Raw genomic sequence first — 24,263 nt, forward strand, 5'->3', positions numbered from 1 at the left:
ATGTTTAACAGTAAATATATACACTGTACTTTTATCCTTCCTTCTTCTCCTCAATCACCATAACTTCCTGCTAACCCATTACCTGTATCAAGAAAAACAAAGCTTCAGCAAGCAGTTAATATCTAACCTAGTATATTGGTACATAATTACATGTCCATGGTTAGTAGCAATCTCTGTTATAGTATAGAGAGATGATAGACAGCAAACCCAGGAAATTCTGATTCAATTATTGGCACCTAGCATCCCCCCATTATCCTAATCAGGACATCTAATTCCTTGAACACTCACAGTTTTTGGCAAATTTGGAACCTGATTCAGTTCCTTATTTTTTTTTTTTTTTTTGGCTCACCTCTGAATGTTCCCATTTAGTCTTGGAATCTACAAACCATGAAGATATTTCAACCTTTTTGATAATCATCTAGCTGTTGTTTAGAATAGGTCCATAGCAAAATGTTGTCACAACTAAGTTTCCATCAGTAAAGAACATATGGACATCAGCTGATGCACCCAGACCAGGGCTTCTCGTTAACGCTAATGAATCATCATTATTAACAAGCACAGTAGTAGTGATCTGTTCCATCCCCATGATCCTCAGAGGCAATCAAGAATTAATCACAGCCTATCTTTCTTTTTCTGATTCTGGGGAAACAACAGTTAGAGATGAAGTGAAAGTAAAAACTGCTAATCAAAAAGCCAAAAAAACCATAAAGCAAGATGGAACCAACCATTCCCTTGAGAAAGACTAGGAGATGCTGCACAAATATTCCCACAGGACTCAGCTCTTCAGGCCTTGCCATAGGAAGAGTCATCAGAATTACACTTGTGTATCTTTCCCAGCAAAGGTTTGACCACTGACACTCTGCCTCAGTATTCCCTATCTGACAACAAAGGCCTGGGAGATTCCTTGAAAGTCATTGGTCGTAAGTCCATGGTGTAAACAACAGAGTAGACAAAATCTGCCAGTAAAGATGAGGGATAAGTGTAGCTCTGAGTTCAAGGCCAGCTGGTCTACAGAGCAAGTTCTAGGACAGCCTGGACTACACAGAGAAACCCCATGTTGAAAATAAAAACAAACAAACAGCAGCAAAGAGTGAAAACCAAGCAACCAAACAGCAAATAGTTTTCTTCTCCTATGGCCTTTATTGTGGGCTGCTACCAGAAGGCGAGGCCCAAACTTAGGGTAGGCTTTGCCCTCTCAATTAAGACAATCAAGACACCCCTCACAAGCATGCTTTAGGTGAATATAATGTAGACAAACCTTTCACTGGAGCTCTCTCCTAAGGTGATTCCAGATTATGTCAAGTGGACAATGAACATCACAACACACTTTCATCATATGAGGTTGTCTTACTGAGGCAGAAAGATATCCACAGAGAGTAAGAAGTCTAATGATTAATTACTAACAAAACAATAAGCAGATTATTGGAGATAGTTTCATTAGGTAAGAAAACATGGGATTAAAAAGAAATATTGGCTGTGTGCCCTCTAAATTCCCCACTGAGGGTGAACAATACAGATTCAGCCCTTTAAATGTTCTGGAAGCTGACTGTACTTTGGCTTTCTCAATGTTTGAAATTTCTGTTTTAAGACAGCAGACACATATATAGTCTCATGTGAAAGCTGAGGAACTAAAGAACAGGTTTATTTTTTTAAACTAAGATGCCTTAATAAATTTTATATGCATCTTAAGTCTTTGTTTGAAGATAGAAAGTCTGACAGGCTGAAATTTGAAGACATGGATTTTTGAAGAAGTTATAAATGAACAAATACTGATAACATTGTGGCATAGAAAAAAGTCACAGGACTTAGTGCTATTTCAAATTTTTCTCCTAAGGGAGATGTTAGAAATCTTAACCAAAATACCTAGTAGATACCTACTTGTTACAATATTTTCATAATTTGTCTATATGCCTAAGATCATATTCTTTTTTTCTATATAATTCCATATTGTTAATACTGTGACTAGTGAACCTCTTCTGCAACAAAGTTGAAGACTTTAAATAGTCAGGTGTCACTAAAGGTGACAAAAGTACCTTATAGTTACTTTTCAATCCTTTGAGGATACCAGCTAAGAAGCATCCTTGTGTAATCTTTGTAAATCCTTGTACAAATCTCTCACTGCTGAATACTCTTTTTGTCTTTCCTGGGTAACATTTGTGTTCTTGGATATGAATTCATCTGACTTATATATTCTTTTGTAATTCTATCCTGCTATATTAGACCTGTTAATAGAAGTGGCCTCAGCATTCAGGTGCATTGTATCCTGAGACTGACTTCCTTTATTTCATTCAAGAGCATCAGAAGTGGGTAGTGGCTTATTTTGTAATACTGTAAAGGTCAGCTTTTATATCATCAATAATATACTAGAGTAAGAACTAAAGTATAAGGAGTAGCATCAATAACAGAAATTGTCATATGGCAAAGAAGGCCAAGGTGAAAAGCCAGACAAAAAGCTACAATGAGTGGGTATAGGGGGGGAATGATGTGGAAGAAGATGGAAAAGAGTCATTGAGGACTTGGGAGTCATGTACAGGAGCCCAGCCTACTCACAATCACTTTGCTCAGCCTCGTGTCAGCTATTTTTGGAGTACATTGGGATTATTGGGCAAATGTAGATGGCAAATCCCATAGTATCTGTAGCCAGGATGTTGTACCCATGGCTTAAATATTGACTAAGGTTGTGTCCTGATTTGTTATGAAGGCTTGGTTTTATATAACAGAAATGGAAAGGAAGTGTAACCTAAGTACTGCTAGGAAAATGAAGCCCAGCACTCTGTGGGGAGAGCTCTGGGTGTTGCCACCTGGGATTTGCCAGGCCTAATTAGTTAGTTTCCTGTCCTTTTACTAAGGCTAGACTTTGAAACACTCAAGGATGCTTGGATTAAAAATAATTAGTAAACAAAGCAAACTGCCCAGCACACATGTTTTGAAGAAATAATTACTGAAATCTTCCTTTCAGGGATGGCTTTTGCTGTTAACTTGACACAAAGCTAGATTCACACAGAGGAGATCTCATCTGAAGAATTGTTCCATCAGACTTGTCTGTGGTGATGTCTGTGAGACATTTTCCCCCTACATCCTCCCAGCAGCTTTACATCAGGAGCTGCTCCATAGGAAGCAGAAGCACAGGAGGCTGAGATATGCTCCAGGCTTTTCATTTTTTCTTTTATTAGATATTTTTAATTTACATTTTAAATGTTATCCCTTTCCCCAATTTCCCCTCCAGAAAATCGCTATTCCATCCCTCTCCTCCTGCTTCTATGAGGATGCTCCCTCACCCACCCACCCACTCCCTCCCACTTCCCTGCCCTGGCATTCCCCTACACTGGGGCATCAAGCCTTGACAGGACCAAGGGCATCTCCTCCCACTGATGCCTGAAAATCTTAATTGTAGATCGATAGGAGGTTACAGCCCTCCATAGGCATTATCTTTCCTAGGCCTGTGGACCTGGGCTGTATAAGAAAGGTATCTGAACAAGCTAGCGAAAGTAAACCAGGGCAAACTTCCTTCATGCCCTCTGCCTTAGTCGCTGCCTCTATGTTCCTGCTTTGATCTCTTGCCTTGGCTCCCTTTGGTGAAGGGTTATAACCCCCTCATGTGGAATAGCCTTTCCTCTCCATTTAATTTCGGTTATACTGTTTATCACTGCAACACAACACCAAATTGGGACTGGCACTCCAAAAGCAAGTCAAAATAAAACAGATCAACAAATAAAAAAAATCTCCATCTTAGATACATCTATAATTAAGTTGTCAAAAAGTAAATGCAAAGCAAACATATGCAATTCGACAGAAAGCAAAGCATTGTGGTTCGGGGAGCGTTGACGCAATGACTGTAATTCTTCAACAAAAATACAGAAGCTGCGGCACATTGGTGACACTTGCAGAGGGCTCCACGAGGAATTGTAGAGTGTCACCAAAGAAGGTCATGCATGACTCCTGGGCTGCAGCGGAGATGGAAGCTTCTGGAGATTGCTCAGTTGCCCTTGGTATCTGCTAGGCTGTGCCAGTCTCTTCTCCTTGGGAACAGTGCCCATTAAAATAGAAAAAACTATTTTTTACCAAAATGATAAAAGACAGGTGGGTGCTGACTTGATTCAACTGTTTGTGTAATTTCTTCCAACAAACACTTTTATCTGAATATTCATTTGTCTTTGTTTAGATGCATTTTCAGTTCTATTCCCCTCCCTGTTTTCTTATAAAGAAATTTGTTTTCATTCTTGTTAGCTTCCTTCTGTTCCCTAGTGTTCTGAGGTCTGCTGCTTTTAAAGCAATTTGACTTCTCCCAGCATCCTCGGGGCCTTGTATTTCTGTGCTCCTTCTGCTTCAGTTATTCCTTTTATATCCCCCTTTCATGTTATTTTCTCTTTCCACTTAGACTTTTAGCCTGAACCAATAATGGAAACAGTTTCTGTTTTACAGTGTCTTTTCTTACCTCAGGAGAAAAGAAAATATCTCCCTCTATGAATATGAATAGGATCTGCAAAGGAAAACACGTACATCAAATGATTCAAGAGAGCAGTGAGTTTGTGGTTAGGAGGCAGAGGAAGTAGGGCATAGTCCTGAAACCTTTAGTAGATGATACTGAATGAAGGTCGGAGGCAGGGGTGGGGGATGGGGTGTGGAGGGGTGGCACTAAACTCTTGGGTTTTTGCTGATATTTTTTTTTTAAATGTTAGTAATGTAGTCTTATCACTAAGAGAGACATTATTTTGTTTCATATTGTGTACTTTTTTGCCACATGCTCTATTGTTTTAAAAACTATGCTTTAAAGAAATATGTTTAGAATGGATATACTAAAAACATATAACAAGGTAGAATAAGAATTTTGTTTAATCAGGTAAATTTTGCACCATTAGTAAAGCACGAAATTTTAATGTACACTGTGCATACTCCATTTTCCACTATGCTAAGCCTCCCTTTTGACTTAACAAAGTCACGAGATTGGCTACAATGCATTTCAAAGCACTCAAAAAGAATTCCAGGTAATAAAAGCTATACATTACACAACTGGCACTTAACTGTGCTGAATTTCTAGATTCAGTACACATGAACATTGGGTGGCAATCATAGACTTCAACATTTTGGCTTGGATAGTCACTGGTTATTTTTGAGGGTGTTTACTTTTACCTGTGCTGATAGCCAATGTCACCTGATATTTAGTCTACCGTGAGTAATGATTGAAAAATTTAAGGAAACTTTATTATATTTGAACAAATTGTTTAGAAAACTGGGAATCTTCTGTACAGAAATTGTGGGATTTTTTTTCTACACAAATTGGCAAATTGCTATCAAGAAGTGGATTTTCCATGTTTTGCATGCTAATTTCTGTTAGTATATTCTAATTTGTAGAAACAAAAGACCACAGCTGAATGATAGAATAAGACCATGGTTGTGACAACTCTTTCCCTGAGGAGATATAAATAATCCTGACTCCTTCCTTATATGGTCCCAATGACAAACCAAAGTACAGTTTCACCAAAGTTCAACATGCTGCATGAATTCATGCATTTATTGGGCTATGTGCAGAGCATAGGTGAACAGTTACTGACAAGAGTACAGGTGACATAAAGCTGCTGTAATGGGACGTCTTCACTCCCATAGTCATATAGATAGAGCTGCCCTTTAATTAGCCTACCCAGGTTACATTCTCTAACACTTTTCATGACCTTCTCACTTCCTTATGCTGTGAATATCAACAGTCAACAAGCCTGATAGAGGAATTGTGGTACGCTCTTGAGAGCAGGAACAGATTACCTGAAGAGAAACCACATTCTACAAGGCATCGCTCATGGTACATAGGTATATATTTATGATTAACTATAACAGTCTCAGAATTAAAAGTTACAATTTTAGTGTAGCCTATGCCTGAGGCTATCTGACATTAGAGGTAAGGCAAAGGGGTACAGATAAAGATAATGAAGAGAATAGTTTGAGTAGATCTTTTAATGCTTGGGGAGCCTGGTCCAATTTATGACAGAGATTTGGAAGTAGATATTCATGATAAATATTGGGATTAATATAGCTACTTAAAACTCTTACTAAAATCATAGACTGTGTATTACTTACTTTAGCATTTCTGGAAGTAAAATACTTGACAGAAGCAGTTTAAAGGAGCAAAGATTTATTCTGGCTCACTATTTGAAGGGAGTTCAGCTCATTGAATAGAGGAAAGCATGGTGGTAGGAACACATGTGTTGTGGTAGGATGCATATGAGGGAAAACTGTTCATATGGGGGCTGGTTGGGAACAGAGGATGCAAAATTCAAGGAACAGGCACACACACAAATATGCAGGCAAAACACACATACATATAAAAGAAAAATAAGTAAATATTTTATGAAGAATTCTGACTGATATACTACAACTTTGGAGTAGAACTCATCTATTCAAATGACTCCAAACAAAATTTTTTTATTTTTTATTAATTTTTATGCAATATATTTTCATCATGTTATTTTCCTCACCCAAGTTATCTCAGATTCTCTCCATCTTCCTACCTCCTAACTTTACGTTTTTTCTCTCTCTCTTTAAAAATACACACAAAACAAAAAATACAAATCAAAACAAACAATAGAATCAATAAGACTAAAAAATGCCAAATGAAATAAAAGTAAACAAAAAACACAAGTTGTCTTTATCCCAGAGACGGCTCACCATCATAAATTGGTAAATGTAGTCTACCATATAAATAAACTGAAAGACAAGTGCCACGCAAGCATCTCATTATATGCAGAAAAGGCCTTTGACAAAATCTAACACTGTTGGGAGCAAGAAGATCTTTGTCTACATATCTTTACGGAAGCCAGGAATGGTAAGCACCCAGAACTGTCCTTTCAAAAGGAAGGAAATATACTTTTTCCACAAAGCTGGAATTGGAGTTGAATAATAACCTGGTGAACTGTATTGTCTGTTGGACCAGGACGTAACCAGCTTCTACAAGTAAGACCCTTGTATTACCTGTAACCCTTGTATTACCTGTATAGCCAGGGTGTTTCCACATGCTCCCACAACCAGAACCAGAAATACATAATAATCTAAATGACCCTTACATAACCTATATAATGCATATACAGTGGATCCTTCAAGCTCCTACCACCAGGACCAGAGCTGGCTAATATCCCAAATGACCTCTACATCAACTCTATGATGGAGACGAGGACAGATCCTTTCTTAAAGTCTATACATGGACTGACCCAGGGCTCCAACTGCATATGTAGCAGAGAATACCTTGTTGGGGCACCAGTGGAAGGGGAAGCCCTTGGTCCTGCCAAGGTTGGACCTCAGTGCAGGGAAATATGGGGAGGCAGTAAGGGGGATGTATGGGAGAATACCCATATGGGGGAGGGGGAGCACAGAGGAAGGGGGTTATGGACAGGAAACCGGGAAAGGGAATAACATTTGAAATGTAAGTAAAGAAATATATCTAACAAAAAATTTTAAAAAAAGAAAGAAGAAATGGCATGCATTTTGAGTTTATTTTTATTTTTTTGGTTTTGGTTTGATTTTTTTGTCAGAGTTTGAAAACTTTTTTATTTTTATTTTATTTTTATTAGAGGGGGTAAAAATGTATTTGTTTGTTTATTCTTTATGTACAGAATCTCTGCTGTAGCTCAGGCTGGTCCCATGTGGTTTCACAGAGACAACTAATTTGCATATTCTTTATCAGCTACTGGTTTCTTTCTTGTTAGTAGATTAGCTTTAAAAGAATTGAACTTATCCTCTGTCATTATTAGTTTTCATGTTTAGAAATGATTTTGTAGAATTCTGATGTGGAATTTTCTTTCAATGTTTAGTAAAGTTTTCAGTGAGATCATCTTTGAATGACCTTTATATATCTTTAAGTTTAATTTTAAATACTTTTTAAAAATATATTTAAAAGAGACTCTTATAATTCATTTTTTTCTGATTGTCTTTTATGTTGAAGCTGTCACATTTCAGAGTGGCATTGTTCGCTACATCCTTTATGGCCCTCTTGATGTACAGTGTGTGTACTGATGTCCAACACACTTGCTAACAGATGCCATTTGTCTTCTTTTCTTTGCTAAATGTGTATTAGTTCTTTTTGGCTGCTTTTGAAAAGACAGCATACCTTTCAATGACTATTGTTCTTCTCTATAACACTATTTCTCAACCTTCCTAATGCTGTAACTCTTTAATATAGTCCCTCACGGTGTGGTGACCTCCCAAACATAAAATCATTTTTTTGCTACTTCATAACTGTAATTTTTCTACTGTTATGAAACAAAATGTAAATACATGTAAAGTAGCACATGCAAAGTATTGGGTATTTGACTCCTATGAAAAGATTGCTTGACTCCCAAAGAGGATTACAACCAACAGGTTGAGAAACACTGCTTTAGAGTTTTATTGATTTCTGTTCTTATGTTTTTTTCTGCATTTCTTCTACTTGATTTGTTTGTATTTTTTAAATGTTCTAGATACTTTTGGGGGGAATTTTTAAATTTACATTTCAAATATTATCCTTTTTCAAGGTTTCCCCTCCAGAAACCCACTATCTCTCCCGCTTCAATGAGGGTGCTCCCTCACCTACCCATACACTCCCTCCCACCTCCCTGCCCTGATATTCCCCAACACAGGACACAGGAGCTTTGACAGGACCAAGGGCCTCTCCTCCCATTGATGTCTGACAAGGCTATCCTCTGCTACATATGCGGCTGAAACAATAAGTCCAACCCTGTGTACTCTTGGGATGGTGAGTTAGACCCTAGGAGCTCAGGGGGTTCTGGTTGGTTGATATTGTTGTTCTTGTGGGGTTTCAAATCCCTTCAGTTCCTTCAGTCATTTCTCTAACTTCTCCATTGGGGACCCTGTTCCCTTGATGACCTTTCCTTCAGTCTCTGACCCATATTTTGTCTCCATATTGCCTCCTGTGAGTATTTTTATTCCATCTTCTAAGAAGGTCTGAAGCATCCACACTTTGGCTTCCCTTTTCTTGAGTTTCATGTGATCTGTGGATTGTATCTTGGGTATTCTGAGCTTTTGAGCTAATAACCACTTTTCAGTGAGTACATACCATATGTGTTCTTTTGTGATTGGGTTACGTCACTCAGAATGATATTTTCTAGTCCCATCTACTTGCCTAAAAATTTCATGAAGTCATTGTTTTTGATAGCTGAGTAGTGCTCCATTGTGTATCTGTACTGCATTTTCTGTATCCATTCTTCAGTTGAAGGACATCTGGATTCTTTCTAGCTTCTGGCTATTATAAATAAGGATGCTATGCATGTAGTGGAGAATGTGTCCATATTACATGTTGGAGCACCTTTTAGGTATATACCCAGGAGTAGTATAGCTGGGTCCTCAGGTAGCACTCTGTCCAATTTTCTGAGGAACCTCCAGACTGATTTCCAGAGTGGTTGTGCCAGCTTGCAATCCCACCAACAATGGAGGAATGTTCCTCTTTGTCCACATCCTCGCCAGCATCTGCTGTCACCTGAGTTTTTAATCTTAGCCATTCTGACTGGTGTGAGATGGAATCCCAGGGTTGTTTTGATTTGCATTTCCCTGATGACTAAAGATGTTGAACATTTCTTTAGGTGCTTCTCAGACATTTGATATTCCTCAGCTGAGAATTACTTGTTTAGTTCTGTACCCCATTTTTTAATACAGTTATTTGATTCTCTGGAGTGTAACTTCTTGAGTTCTTGGTATATATTAGATATTAGACTTCGATCTAATAGGATCTAACAATCTTTTGGTTGCTGTTTTGTTGCACTATTGACAGTGTCCTTTGCCTTACAGAAGTTTGCAATTTTATGAGACTCCAAGTTGTTAATTCTTGATCTTAGAACATAAGCTTTTGGTGTTTTGTTCAGGAAAATTTCTCCTGTGCTCATGTGTTCAAGGCTCTTCCCCACTTTCTCTTCTATTAGTTTCAGAGTATCTGATTTTATGTGGAGGTTCTTGATTCACTTGGACTTGGACTTGAGTTTTGTACAAGATAATAATGGATCTATTTGCATTATTCTACTTGGTGACTGCCAGTTGAATGAGTACCATTTTTGAAAATGCTGTCTTTTTTCATTGGATGGTCTTACCTCTTTGTCAAAGATCAAGTGACCATAGGTATGTGGGTTCATTTCTGGGTCTTTGATTCTACTCATTGATCTACCTGCCTGTCTCTGTAGCAATACCATGTAGTTTTTATCTCTATTGCTTTGTGCTACAGCTAGAGTAGGTTAGGGGTTAGGGATAGTGATTCCCCCAGAAGTTCTTTTATTGTTGAGAATATTTTTTGTTATCCTGAAGTTTTTGTTATTGCAATGAATTTGCAAATTGTTCTTTCTAACTCTATGAAGAATTGTGTTGTAATTTTGATGGGGATTTCATTGAATGTGTGGATTGCTTTTGGTGAGATGGCCATTTTTAGTATATTAATCCTGCAAATCCATGAGCACAGGATATCTTTCATCTTCTGAGATCTTTCATTTCTTTCTTTACAGACTTGAAGTTTTTGTCGTACAGATCTTTCTCTTGCTTGGTTAGAGTCATACCAAGGTATTTTATATTATTTGTGACTATTGTGAAGGGTATTGGTTTTGAATTTCTTTCTCAACCTGTTTATCCTTTGAGTAGAGGAAGGCTACTGATTTTTTTTTTTGAGTTACTTTGTCTCCAGCCACTTTGCTGATGTTATTTATCTGGCTTTGGGGTCCTCTAGTGGAATTTTTGTGGTCACCTAAGCATACTATCATACCATCTTCAAATAATGATATTTTGATTTCTTCCTTTCCAATTTGTATCCCTTTGACCCTCTTTTATTTTCTGATTGCGTGGGTTATGACATTGAGTACTATATTGAATAGGTAGGGAGAAAGTGGGCAGCCTTGTCAAGTTCCTGATTTTACTGGGATTTCTTCAAGTTTGTCTCCATTTAGTTTGATGTTTGTTACTGGTTTGCTGTATATTGCTTTAACTATATTTAGTTATGGGCCCGAATTTCTGGTCTTACCAAAACTTTTGACCATGAAGGAGTGTTAAATTTTGTCAAATGCTTTCTCAGCATCTAATGAGATGATCATGTGTTTTTCTTTCCTTTGAGTTTGTTTAAATAGTGGATTACATTGATTGATTTTCATATATTGAACCATCTCTGCATCCTTGGGATGAAACTTACTTGACCATGATGGATGATCATTTTTGGATTCAGTTTGTGAGAATTTTATTGAGTATTTTGCATTCATAAAGAATATTGGTATGAAGTTCTTTCTTTGTTGGTTCTTTGTGTGTTTTAAGTTTCATGTAATTGTGGTTTCATAGAAGGAATTGTGTAGTGCTCCATCTGTTTCTATTTTGTGGGATAGTTTGGACAGTTTGGGTATGAGGTCTTCTATGAAGGTCTGATAGAATTCTGCACTAAACCCATCTGGTCCTGGGCTCTTTTTGGTTGGGAAACTTTTAATGACAGCTTTTATTTCTTTAGGAGTTATGGGGTTATTTAGATGGTTTATCTGTTCCTGATTTCACTTTGGTACCTGGTATTTGTCTAAAAAATTGTCCATTTCCTTCACATTTTCACATTTTGTTGAATACAGGTTTTGTAATAGGATCTGATTTTTTTTTAATTTCTTCAGATTTTGTTGTTATGTCTCCCTTTTCATTTCTAATTATCTTAATTTGGACACACTCTCTGTGGCCTCTGGTTAATCTGGCTAAGGGTTTATTTATCTTGTTGATTTTCTCAAAGAACCAGCTTTTGGTTCTGTTGATTCTTTGTATAGTCCTTTTTTGTTTCTACTTGGTTGATTTCAGCTCTGAGTTTTATTATTTCCTGCCTTCTACTCCTCCTGGGTGTATTTTCTTCTTCTTTTCTAGAGCTTTCAGGTATGCCATTATGCTGCTAGTGTATACCTATGTGTTTTCTATTTAGCACTGCTTTCATTGTGTCCCATAAGTTTGGGTATGTTGTGCCTTCATTTTCATTAAATTCTAAAACGTTTTTAATTTCTTTTTTGAACAAGTTATCATTGAGTAAAGCATTGTTCAGCTTTCATGTGCATGTGGGCTTTCTGTTGTTTTTGTTGTTATTGAAGACCAGCCTTAGTCCATGGTGATCTGATAGGATACATGGGGTTATTTCAATCTCCTTGTATATATTGAGACCTGTTTTTTGGAGAAGGTACCATGAGGTGCTAAAAAGAAGCTATATTCTTTTGTTTTAGGATGAAATGTTCTGTAGATATCTGTTTAATCCATTTGGTTTATAGCTTCTGCTAGTTTCACTGTGTCTCTGTTTAGTTTCTGTTTCCATGATCTGTCCAGTGCTGAAAGTGGGGTGTTGAAGTCTCCCACTATTTTTTTTTTTTTTGTTCTTTTTTTCGGAGCTGGGGACCGAACCCAGGGCCTTGCGTTTTGAGCTTCAGTAAAGTCTCTTTATGAATATGGATGCCCTTGCATTTAGTGCATAGATATTCAGAATTGAGTGTTCATCTTTCTGCATTTTTTCCTTTGTCAAGTATGAAGTGTTCTTCCATATCTTTATTGATAAGTTTTGGTTGGAAATCTATTTTATGCAACATTAGAATGGTTATTCCAGCTGGTTATCTCTGATGTTAGCTGATTTTGCTGTCTCTGACAGAGGCTTACCTTTCTTAAGCCTGTGTCAGCACTCCTGGAGACCAGTTCTCTCCTGGAGGGATTTAGGTAGAGAGAGCTGTGGCACTGGGTAATCTCCCTTTGGATGCAGATGCAAACTAGAAGCTGAGTATAATTTTAATGTAATTTTTCTTCCTCATGCACCAGGGATTGTGTCACATCAGGAAACTTTTTTTCCAAGTTATGTTGTTTTTAAATATTCTGGCAACAAATCACCTCACATTATACACTCTAGAAATTTGATCCAGCCTGGCAGATTGAATCAGGCTAAAATGAATTTATTTTTGCCTCTTTGAAAATCACTTCCCTGCCTGTCATGCCTCAGCACAGCCCCCTTCATAACACCCTTTCCTGATAGAAGTTATGAAGAGACTGAGGATACTAGGGGCATATCTCAACAAAATACAGACAGTTTTCAACAAGCTCAAAGGCAGCATCAACCTAAAGGGAGAGAAACTCAAAGCATTTCCACTATCAGGATCAAATCAGAAACAAGGCAAGCATGTCTGCTCTTCTCATATTTATTCAATAAATCATTTGAACTCTTAGCTAGAGCAATAATACAGTTTAAGAAGATTAAGGGACTACAAATAGGAAAGGAAGATGTCAAAATATGTTTATTTGCAGATGATCTGATTTTATACATAATAGATTATAAAGTCTTCATGAGGAAACTTGTACACCTAATAAGCACTTTAAACAAAACAAATGGATACAAAATTAACACAAACCAGTAATATTTCTATATGCAAATTACAAATAGACTGAGAAAGAAATCAGACAAACAATTCCTTTTACTCTGGTCTCCAAAAATATCTTGGGTATTTCTAATCAAACAAGTGAAAGATTCCTATGATATAAAAACTTTAAAATAATAAAGAAATATACTAAGGAAGATATCAGATGATTGAAAGCTCTCCCTCATGTACATGGATAATTAGGACTAATATAATGAATAGGGTTATTCTACTAAAATCAACCTACAGATTCAATGTAATTCCCATCAAAATTTCAACACAATTCTCAGAAATTAAAAAATGTCTTCAGCAATCCCACTAAAATCAGGGACTAGACAAGGCTGCCCACTCTCTCCCTACTTATTCAATATAGTTCTTGAAGTTCTAGCCAGAGAAATCAGTCAACAAAAGGAGGTCAAGGGGATACAGATTGGTAAAGAAGAAGTCAAAATATCACTATTTGCAGATGATATGATAGTATATTTAAGTGATCCCAAAAGGTCCACCAGAGAACTACTAAAGCTGATAAACAACTTCAGCAAAGTGGCTGGGTATAAAATTAACTCAAATAAATCAGTAGCTTTCCTCTACACAAAAGAGAAACAAGCCGAGAAAGAAATTAGGGAAACGACACCCTTCATAATAGACCCAAATAACATAAAGTACCTCGGTGTGACTTTAACCAAGCAAGTAAAAGATCTGTACAATAAGAACTTCAAGACACTGAAGAAAGAAATTGAAGAAGACCTCAGAAGGTGGAAAGATCTCCCATGCTCATGGATTAGCAGGATTAATATAGTAAAAATGGCCATTTTACTAAAAGCGATCTACAGACTCAATGCAATCCCCATCAAAATACCAATCCAATTCTTCAAAGAGTTAGACAGAACAATTTGCAAATTCATCTGGAATAACAAAAAACCCAGGATAGCTAAAACTATCCTCAACAATAAAAGGACTTCAGGGGGAATCACTATCCCTGAACTCAAGCAGTATTACAGAGCAATAGTGATAAAAACTGCATGGTAGGGGGTTGGGGATTTAGCTCAGTGGTAGAGCGCTTGCCTAGGAAGCACAAGGCCCTGGGTTCAGTCCCCAGCTCCGAAAAAAAAGAACCAAAAAAAAAAAGACTTTAAAAAAAAAACTGCATGGTATTGGTACAGAGACAGACAGATAGACCAATGGAACAGAATTGAAGACCCAGAAATGAACCCACACACCTATGGTCACTTGATTTTTGACAAAGGAGCCAAATCCATCCAATGGAAAAAAGATAGCATTTTCTGCAAATGGTGCTGGTTCAACTGGAGGTCAACATGTAGAAGAATGCAGATCGATCCATGCTTATCACCCTGTACAAAGCTTAAGTCCAAGTGGATCAAGGACCTCCACATCAAACCAGACACACTCAAACTAATAGAAGAAAAACTAGGGAAGCATCTGGAACACATGGGCACTGGAAAAATTTCCTGAACAAAACACCAATGGCTTATGCTCTAAGATCAAGAATCAACAAATGGGATCTCATAAAACTGCAAAGCTTCTGTAAGGCAAAGGACACTGTGGATTAGGACAAACGACAACCAACAGATTGGGAAAAGATCTTTACCAATCCTACAACAGATAGAGGCCTTATATCCAAAATATACAAAGAACTCAAAAAGTTAGACCGCAGGGAGACAAATAACCCTATTAAAAAATGGGGTTCAGAGCTAAACAAAGAATTCACAGCTGAGGAATGCCGAATGGCTGAGAAACACCTAAAGAAATGTTCAACATCTTTAGTCATCAGGGAAATGCAAATCAAAACAACCCTGAGATTTCACCTCACACCAGTGAGAATGGCTAAGATCAAAAACTCAGGTGACAGCAAATGCTGGCCAGGATGTGGAGAAAGAGGAACACTCCTGAATTGTTGGTGGGATTGCAGACTGCTACAACCATGCTGGAAATCAGTCTGGAGGTTCCTCAGAAAATTGGACATTGAACTGCCTGAGGATCCAGCTATACCTCTCTTGGGCATATACCCAAAAGTTGCCCCAACATATAAAAAAGACATGTGCTCCACTATGTTCATAGCAGCCTTATTTATAATAGCCAGAAGCTGGAAAGAACCCAGATGCCCTTCAACAGAGGAATGGATACAGAAAATGTGGTACATCTACACAATGGAATATTACTCAGCTATCAAAAACAATGACTTTTTGAAATTTGTAGGCAAATAATTGGAACTGGAAAATATCATCCTGAGTGAGCTAACCCAATCACAGAAAGACATACATGGTATGCACTCATTGATAAGTGGCTATTAGCCCAAATGCCTGAATTACCCTAGATGCCTAGAACAAATGAAACTCAAGACGGATGATCAAAATGTGAATGCTTCACTCCTTCTTTAAAAGGGGAACAAGAATACCCTTGGCAGGGTAGAGAGAGGCAAAGATTAAAACAGAGACTGAAGGAACACCCATTCAGAGCCTGCCCCACATGTGGCCCATATATATACAGCCACCCAATTAGACAAGATGGATGAAGCAAAGAAGTGCAGAAGTATAGATTGCTCCTGAGAGACACAGCCAGAATACAGCAAATACAGAGGCGAATGTCAGCAGCAAACCACTGAACTGAGAATAGGACCCCCGTTGAAGGAATCAGAGAAAGAACTGGAAGAGCTTGAAGGGCTCGAGACCCCATATGTACAACAATGCCAAGCAACCAGAGCTTCCAGGGACTAAGCCACTACCTAAAGACTATACATGGACTGACCCTGGACTCTGACCTCATAGGTAGCAATGAATATCCTAGTAAGAGCACCAGTGGAAGGGGAAGCCCTGGGTCCTGCTAAGAATGAACCCCCAGTGAACTAGACTGTTGGGAGGGCGGCAATGGGGGGAGGGTGAGGAGGGGAACACCCATAAGGAAGGGGAGGGGGAGGGGGATGTTTGCCCGGAAACCGGGAAAGGGAATAACACTCGAAATGTATATAAGAAATATTCAAGTTAATAAAAAAAAATATCTTCAGTTAATAGGAAAACACAATAAACCCATGAGAGGTAAAATCATTCTATATAATAAAAGAACTGCTAGAGATATTACCATTCTGTATTTCAAGTTGTACTGCGAAATGATAGTAATTAAAACAGCATGATATTAACATGAACACACACAGATTTATCAATAGTCTCAAGTTGAAGTCTCAGATATAGTTCCACACACTTATGGACACCTGATTTTTGCCAAAAACCTAAAAATACAAACTAGATAGAATAAAACAGGATCTTCAACAAATGGTGCTGGTCAAACTGGAAGTCTGCATGTAGAAAAATGTAAATTTTGGATAAATTTCACATAAATCCACTATTACTACTCTGTACAAAACTCAACTCAAATGCATCAAGAACCTCAAGACCACACACTCTGAATCTGAGGGAAGAAAAAGTGGGGAATCATTCTGAGCACATTTACACAGTAAATGGCTTTCTGATCAGGGCATCAATAACATAAGCATTAAGAATACAACTAGTAACCCAAACTTATGGGACACGATGAAAGCTGTGCTAAGAGGAAAACTCATAGCGCTGAGTGCCTGCAGAAAGAAACAGGAAAGAGCATATGTCAGCAGCTTGACAGCACACCTAAAAGCTCTAGAACAAAAAGAAGCAAATACACCCAGGAGGAGTAGAAGGCAGGAAATAATCAAACTCAGAGCTGAAATCAACCAAGTAGAAACAAAAAGGACAATAGAAAGAATCAACAGAACCGAAAGTTGGTTCTTTGAGAAAATCAAAAAGATAGATAAACCCTTAGCCAGACTAATGAGAGGACACAGAGAGTGTGTCCAAATTAACAAAATCAGAAATGAAAAGGGAGACATAACTACAGATTCAGAGGAAATTCAAAAAATCATCAGATATTACTATAAAAGCCTATATTCAACAAAACTTCAAAATCTGCAGGAAATGGACAATTTCCTAGACAGATACCAGGTACCGAAGTTAAATCAGGAACAGATAAACCAGTTAAACAACCCCATAACTCCTAAGGAAATAGAAGCAGTCATCAAAGGTCTCCCAACCAAAAAGAGCCCAGGTCCAGATGGGTTTAGTGCAGAATTCTATCAGACCTTCATAGAAGACCTCGTACCAATATTATCCAAACTATTCCACAAAATTGAAACAGATGGAGCACTACCTAACTCCTTCTATGAAGCCACAATTACGCTTATACCTAAACCACACAAAGACCCAACAAAGAAAGAGAACTTCAGACCAATTTCCCTTATGAACATCGACGCAAAAATACTCAACAAAATTCTGGCAAACCGAATCCAAGAGCACATCAAAACAATCATCCACCATGATCAAGTAGGCTTCATCCCAGGCATGCAGGGATGGTTTAATATATGGAAAACCATCAACGTGATCCATTATATAAACAAACTAAAAGAACAAAACCACATGATCATTTCATTAGATGCTGAGAAAGCATTTGGCAAAATTCAACACCCCTTCATGATAAAAGTCCTGGAAAGAATAGGAATTCAAGGCCCATACCTAAACATAGTAAAAGCCATATACAGCAAACCAGTCGCTAACATTAAACTAAATGGAGAGAAACTTGAAGCAATCCCACTAAAATCAGGGACTAGACAAGGCTGCCCACTCTCTCCCTACTTATTCAATATAGTTCTTGAAGTTCTAGCCAGAGCAATCAGACAACAAAAGGAAATCAAGGGGATTCAGATTGGTAAAGAAGAAGTCAAAATATCACTATTTGCAGATGATATAGTATATTTAAGTGATCCCAAAAGTTCCACCAGAGAACTACTAAAGCTGATAAACAACTTCAGCAAAGTGGCTGGGTATAAAATTAACTCAAATAAATCAGTAGCTTTCCTCTACACAAAAGAGAAACAAGCAGAGAAAGAAATTAGGGAAACGACACCCTTCATAATAGACCCAAATAACATAAAGTACCTCGGTGTGACTTTAACCAAGCAAGTAAAAGATCTGTACAATAAGAACTTCAAGACACTGAAGAAAGAAATTGAAGAAGACCTCAGAAGGTGGAAAGATCTCCCATGCTCATGGATTGGCAGGATTAATATAGTAAAAATGGCCATTTACCAAAAGCGATCTACAGATTCAATGCAATCCCCATCAAAATACCAATCCAATTCTTCAAAGAGTTAGACAGAACAATTTGCAAATTCATCTGGAATAACAAAAACCCAGGATAGCTAAAACTATCCTCAACAATAAAAGGACTTCAGGGGAATCACTATCCCTGAACTCAAGCAGTATTACAGAGCAATAGTGATAAAAACTGCATGGTATTGGTACAGAGACAGACAGATAGACCAATGGAACAGAATTGAAGACCCAGAAATGAACCCACACACCTATGGTCACTTGATTTTGACAAAGGAGCCAAATCCATCCAATGGAAAAAAAGATAGCATTTTCAGCAAATGGTGCTGGTTCAACTGGAGGTCAACATGTAGAAGAATGCAGATCGATCCATGCTTATCACCCTGTACAAAGCTTAAGTCCAAGTGGATCAAGGACCTCCACATCAAACCAGACACACTCAAACTAATAGAAGAAAAACTAGGGAAGCATCTGGAACACATGGGCACTGGAAAAAATTTCCTGAACAAAACACCAATGGTGTATGCTCTAAGATCAAGAATCGACAAATGGGATCTCATAAAACTGCAAAGCTTCTGTAAGGCAAAGGACACTGTGGTTAGGACAAAACGACAACCAACAGATTGGGAAAAGATCTTTACCAATCCTACAACAGATAGAGGCCTTATATCCAAAATATACAAAGAACTCAAAAAGTTAGACCGGCAGGGAGACAAATAACCTATTAAAAATGGGGTTCAGAGCTAAACAAAGAATTCAGCTGAGGAATGCCGAATGGCTGAGAAACACCTAAAGAAATGTTCAACATCTTTAGTCATCAGGAAATGCAAATCAAAACAACCCTGAGATTTCACCTCACACCAGTGAGAATGGCTAAGATCAAAACTCAGGTGACAGCAAATGCTGGCAAGGATGTGGAGAAAGAGGAACACTCCTCTATTGTTGGTGGGGTTGCAGACTGCTACAACCATTCTGGAAATCAGTCTGGAGGTTCCTCAGAAAATTGGACATTGAACTGCCTGAGGATCCAGCTATACCTCTCTTGGGCATATACCCACAAGATGCCCCAACATATAAAAAAGACACGTGCTCCACTATGTTCATCGCAGCCTTATTTATAATAGCCAGAAGCTGGAAAGAACCCAGATGCCCTTCAACGGAGGAATGGATACAGAAAATGTGGTACATCTACACAATGGAATATTACTCAGCTATCAAAAACAACGACTTTATGAAATTCGTAGGCAAATGGTTGGAACTAGAAAATATCATCCTGAGTGAGCTAACCCAATCACAGAAAGACATACATGGTATGCACTCATTGATAAGTGGCTATTAGCCCAAATGCTTGAATTACCCTAGATGCCTAGAACAAATGAAACTCAAGACGGATGATCAAAATGTGAATGCTTCACTCCTTCTTTAAAAGGGGAACAAGAATACCCTTGGCAGGGAAAAGAGAGGCAAAGATTAAAACAGAGATGAAGGGACACCCATTCAGAACCTGCCCCACATGTGGCCCATATACATACAGCCACCCAATTAGACAAGATGGATAAAGCAAAGAAGTGCAGAAGTGTAGATCGCTCCTGAGAGACACAGCCAGAATACAGCAAATACAGAGGCAAATGCCAGCAACAAACCACCGAACTGAGAATAGGACCCCCGTTAAAGGAATCAGAGAAAGAACTGGAAGAGCTTGAAGGGGCTTGAGACCCCATATGTACAACAATGCCAAGCAACCAGAGCTTCCAGGGACTAAGCCACTACCTAAAGACTATACATGGACTGACCCTGGACTCTGACCTCATAGGTAGCAATGAATATCCTAGTAAGAGCACCAGTGGAAGGGGAAGCCCTGGGTCCTGCTAAGACTGAACCCCCAGTGAACTAGACTGTTGGGGGAGGGGTGGCAATGGGGGAGGTGAGGAGGGGAACACCCATAAGGAAGGGGAGGGGGAGGGGATGTTTGCCCGAAACCGGAAAGGAAATAACACTTTCAAAATGTATATAAGAAATATTCAAGTTAATAAAAAAAAAAGAATACAACTAGTAATCAGAAACTTATAAAAGTGAAACCAGAATCTGTAAAGCAAGTACCAACATCATATGAGCCAACTTGCATCCTACGGATTGGAAATGATCTTTACCAAGTATATATAAACTATACCAAATTTAGTATCTGTAATGTAGAAAGAACTAAATGAACAACAACAACCCCCCATCAAAAAAAAGCAAGAAAATAACTTGAACATCAAGAAAACAAATAACCATTATTAAATGACGTATAAAACTAAGCAGAGAATTTTCAAAAGATTAAAAATTAATTAGTTAAGAAGCACTTAAGGAAATGGTCAACATCCTTAGTCTTCAGAAATATGCAAATTAAAACTACTTTGCAGTTTTATCTCACACCAGGCAATAAAATAAATGACAGGTCAGGCTGGTGAGGATATGGGGAAAGGAGAATATATATTCATTGCTGGTGAAAGGCCAACCTGATGTAGTTACCGTGGAACTCAGTGTTTTGGTTCCCTATATAAATGTTTTAAAAACATTTTAAAAATGCTTACTTGCATATTACCTATGAGGGTAATGTAAAGGACAAATAAAAACAGCTTTTTCAATCCCATGCACTGACTATTCCTAAGCTTGGGCCTTCTAAATACTTGCTGGTGAATTACTGTACTTATTTTGAAAAGTAGTTATTCTGTGCCTCGTATTTGGAGATATTAATGAGTACTTTGGTCACTTGGAGATTCAAGTGAACTTAAACACTCCCCTGATCTATTTTTTTCCTGTTTTTCAGTTCTGCCACACAACATTGCTTGCTCTGTGATAGGCAGGTGCATGCTGAAGCTAGTGCCAGGCATCTTCCACTGCATTTCGATCATCCTCCCACCTAAGGCTATATTGCTCACCAGCACAATGAATCAGGAAGGAGCTTTAAATAAAAAAGTCTTAGTTTTAGCTTTGACTACATTTCCCCACTGTATTAGTCAGGGTTCTCTAGAGAAGCAGAACTTAAAGAATTATTCTCTTGCTGTACATGTAGAAAAGAGATTTATTAGAATGACTTAGAGACTATGTCCAACTAATTCAACATGAGGGTGGCTATGAACAGAAAGTCCATTTATCCAGAATTTGCTCAGTCCAGCAGATTGGATGCCTCAGCTGGTCTTGTATAGATGCTGGAGTTCCAGAGAAGCAGGCTATAATGATAGAGAAGAAGTGAACAAGTTAGCAAGGTAAGGGCAAGCAGGCAAATAGCAAAAGCTCCTTTCTTTCAAGTACTTATATAGCTTTTCAGCAGAAGGTGTGCCACACATCACAAGGTTAGTCTCAAGATCTGGATCAAAGGCTTATGTCTTCCTGCCAAAGATCTGGACTAGAAGTGAATCTACCTACTTCAAATTAAACAGAAACCCTCAAAGGTATGCCTTCCAGTTCTGGGTTGTAGTTCATTCCAGATATAATCAAGTGCACAACCAAGAATAACCATCATACCCAAAGTAATGGATGGATTTTAATTATTAAGATTTTACTGAGGTTGTAGAACCTGGATTCGGGCATGTGAGCTTCTTCAGCCCTGAACAAGATATTTCCCTTACTTATTTTGCTTTACTGATACCTTTTCAGAGACATTCAAATTGTGTTATCAAGTGGCCTGTATATTAAGGAGCTTATGTAGCCTGGAATGTATATGTGTCAGATATGAAAACTTCTGTAGCTGGAGTCCTTAGCCATACTAGAGCAAAAGGAAATGGTGACTGTTGTGAGGCGGGCACCCAGGCACCTGCCTGAGCATGAGGTAAACCAAGCCTCATCACACCATTTGACCCTTGGTGACTGTATATATTCCTAAATCACGTATTTTCAGTTTCACCATCTAGTTGACAGTGATCAGTGTTTTGAGTCTGCCTCTGGTAGTCTCTGTAGACTTTTTGACTTTCATTTTTCTTTCTCTTATCTTAGAACATTATCTCCCTGGATATGTTGCCATCTATCAAAAATGAACATCAGTAAATAATCATCTTTTTTGCCTGAAGTATGATAGCATGAAAAAGACCCTTAAAATATCTAAAAAATGAAGATGGACAGGGATATAGTTCAGTGATAAGCACTTACTTTGTATGTGCAAAGTCCGATTTAAAACAAGAAATAAAAGGAGGCACAGGGAAAGAAAGAAAGGGAAAAGAGAATTATCAAAGAGCTTTCCAAACTTAGGGTAAAACTTTTAGATTGTGGGATATAATATTTATCTAGACAGGGGTATTACTCTCATAAACATAGCCATATATGGCACAACAGCTACTTACAGTAAGTCAATATAAATTTTACATTATAAGATATCTCAATTGAGTACAGGGCTAACATCTCTGACTAAGAGGTTCTGTGGAAAGTGGAAGTACAAATGATAACTCAAGATGGGGGAAAGAGCAGAGACCCGAGAAAACAGAGGAGGCACCTATTCTGAAGGAATTATTGGAAATTTTAAAAAAGTGACAGTTACACTATCAGAGATGTTGCTTTGTAACCAACCAGGCAGAAAAAAAGTTATTTTAAAAAGGCACTTGGATCTCTCAGTCTGACAGATTATTAAAACAATAAACCCAAAAGAAATAGTATTTCTTCTCAGGAACCTTATACTGAAAGAAAGAAGAGGTGTCCACCGAGGGAGAATTTGCCTCCAGGAGGGTTCCTGTGATAAAACACCATGACTCAAGCAACGTGGGGAGAAAAGTGTTTATTTCGCTCATACATGCATATAACCGTTCATTATAAAAGCAGCAAGGGCAGCAAATCAAGCTGGGCAGGAGCTGAGGCAGACCCTAGTGGGGTGCTACTTACTGACTTGGTGTCCATGGCTTGTTCAGTCTCATTTCTTATAGCATCCAGGACCGCCAGCACAGAGATAGCAACACCCACAATGGGCTGTACTGTCCCCATCAATCACTAAGGAAATGCTTACAGGTTTGCATACAGCCCAATCTTGTGGAGGAATTTTCTCACTTGAGGCTCTCTCCTTTTTGACAACTGTAGCTTGTGTCAAGATACCATAATACTAACCAGTATATACTCTAAGAACTTGTCAGACCACCTTAGAGGATGAGACTGAAGCACAGATAGTGATAGTCAGTGTGCAGTGGGACCACACCTTGGCTGGGACTGCTTAGATGTGCAAACCTTTGCCCCCCTCTTTAAACTTTAATCTCACATCAGGACTCAAACATCAAACTGTGGATTGTCTAGCTCTCTTTGTTTCTCTTCCAAATGTGTCCATATTAAGTAAATCTTTTATTTTTTCTTTCCATCACTAATTTGGATGTTCTAATTGACTTACGGAAGATGGAGTAGCTAGTCACCTGACTTGGGGCACAATTTGTGACCCACTCATCCCAAGCTCCATTTTTTAAAAGTAACTTCTTTGTTGATAGAACTACAGTGGGGGCTCTGTCTTTAAATATAGTACAAGTGAAAAATATGAACTGTTTGGTTGCAGTAAGTTTGGAGACTGATCAACAGACAGTGGGAATCCTGAGCAGTGAAGCTGTTTACCATAATTTAGACTTGGCTTCAGATATATTTAGCTGGAAAAAAAAGCCATGTTATGCTTTAGATTAGTGAAAAAAGTTACAGTTCTACCAAACAATATTTAAAAATAAATTCTTGATAAACACATCTTGCTGTTTAGTATGCATAATATTTTGTAGCTTAATAGGAAAATTTTCATTGTGATTAAAATAATTAGCAAAAA

The sequence above is a fragment of the Rattus rattus genome, chromosome 7, assembly GCF_011064425.1.
Source record: "Rattus rattus isolate New Zealand chromosome 7, Rrattus_CSIRO_v1, whole genome shotgun sequence".
NCBI lineage: Eukaryota > Metazoa > Chordata > Mammalia > Rodentia > Muridae > Rattus > Rattus rattus.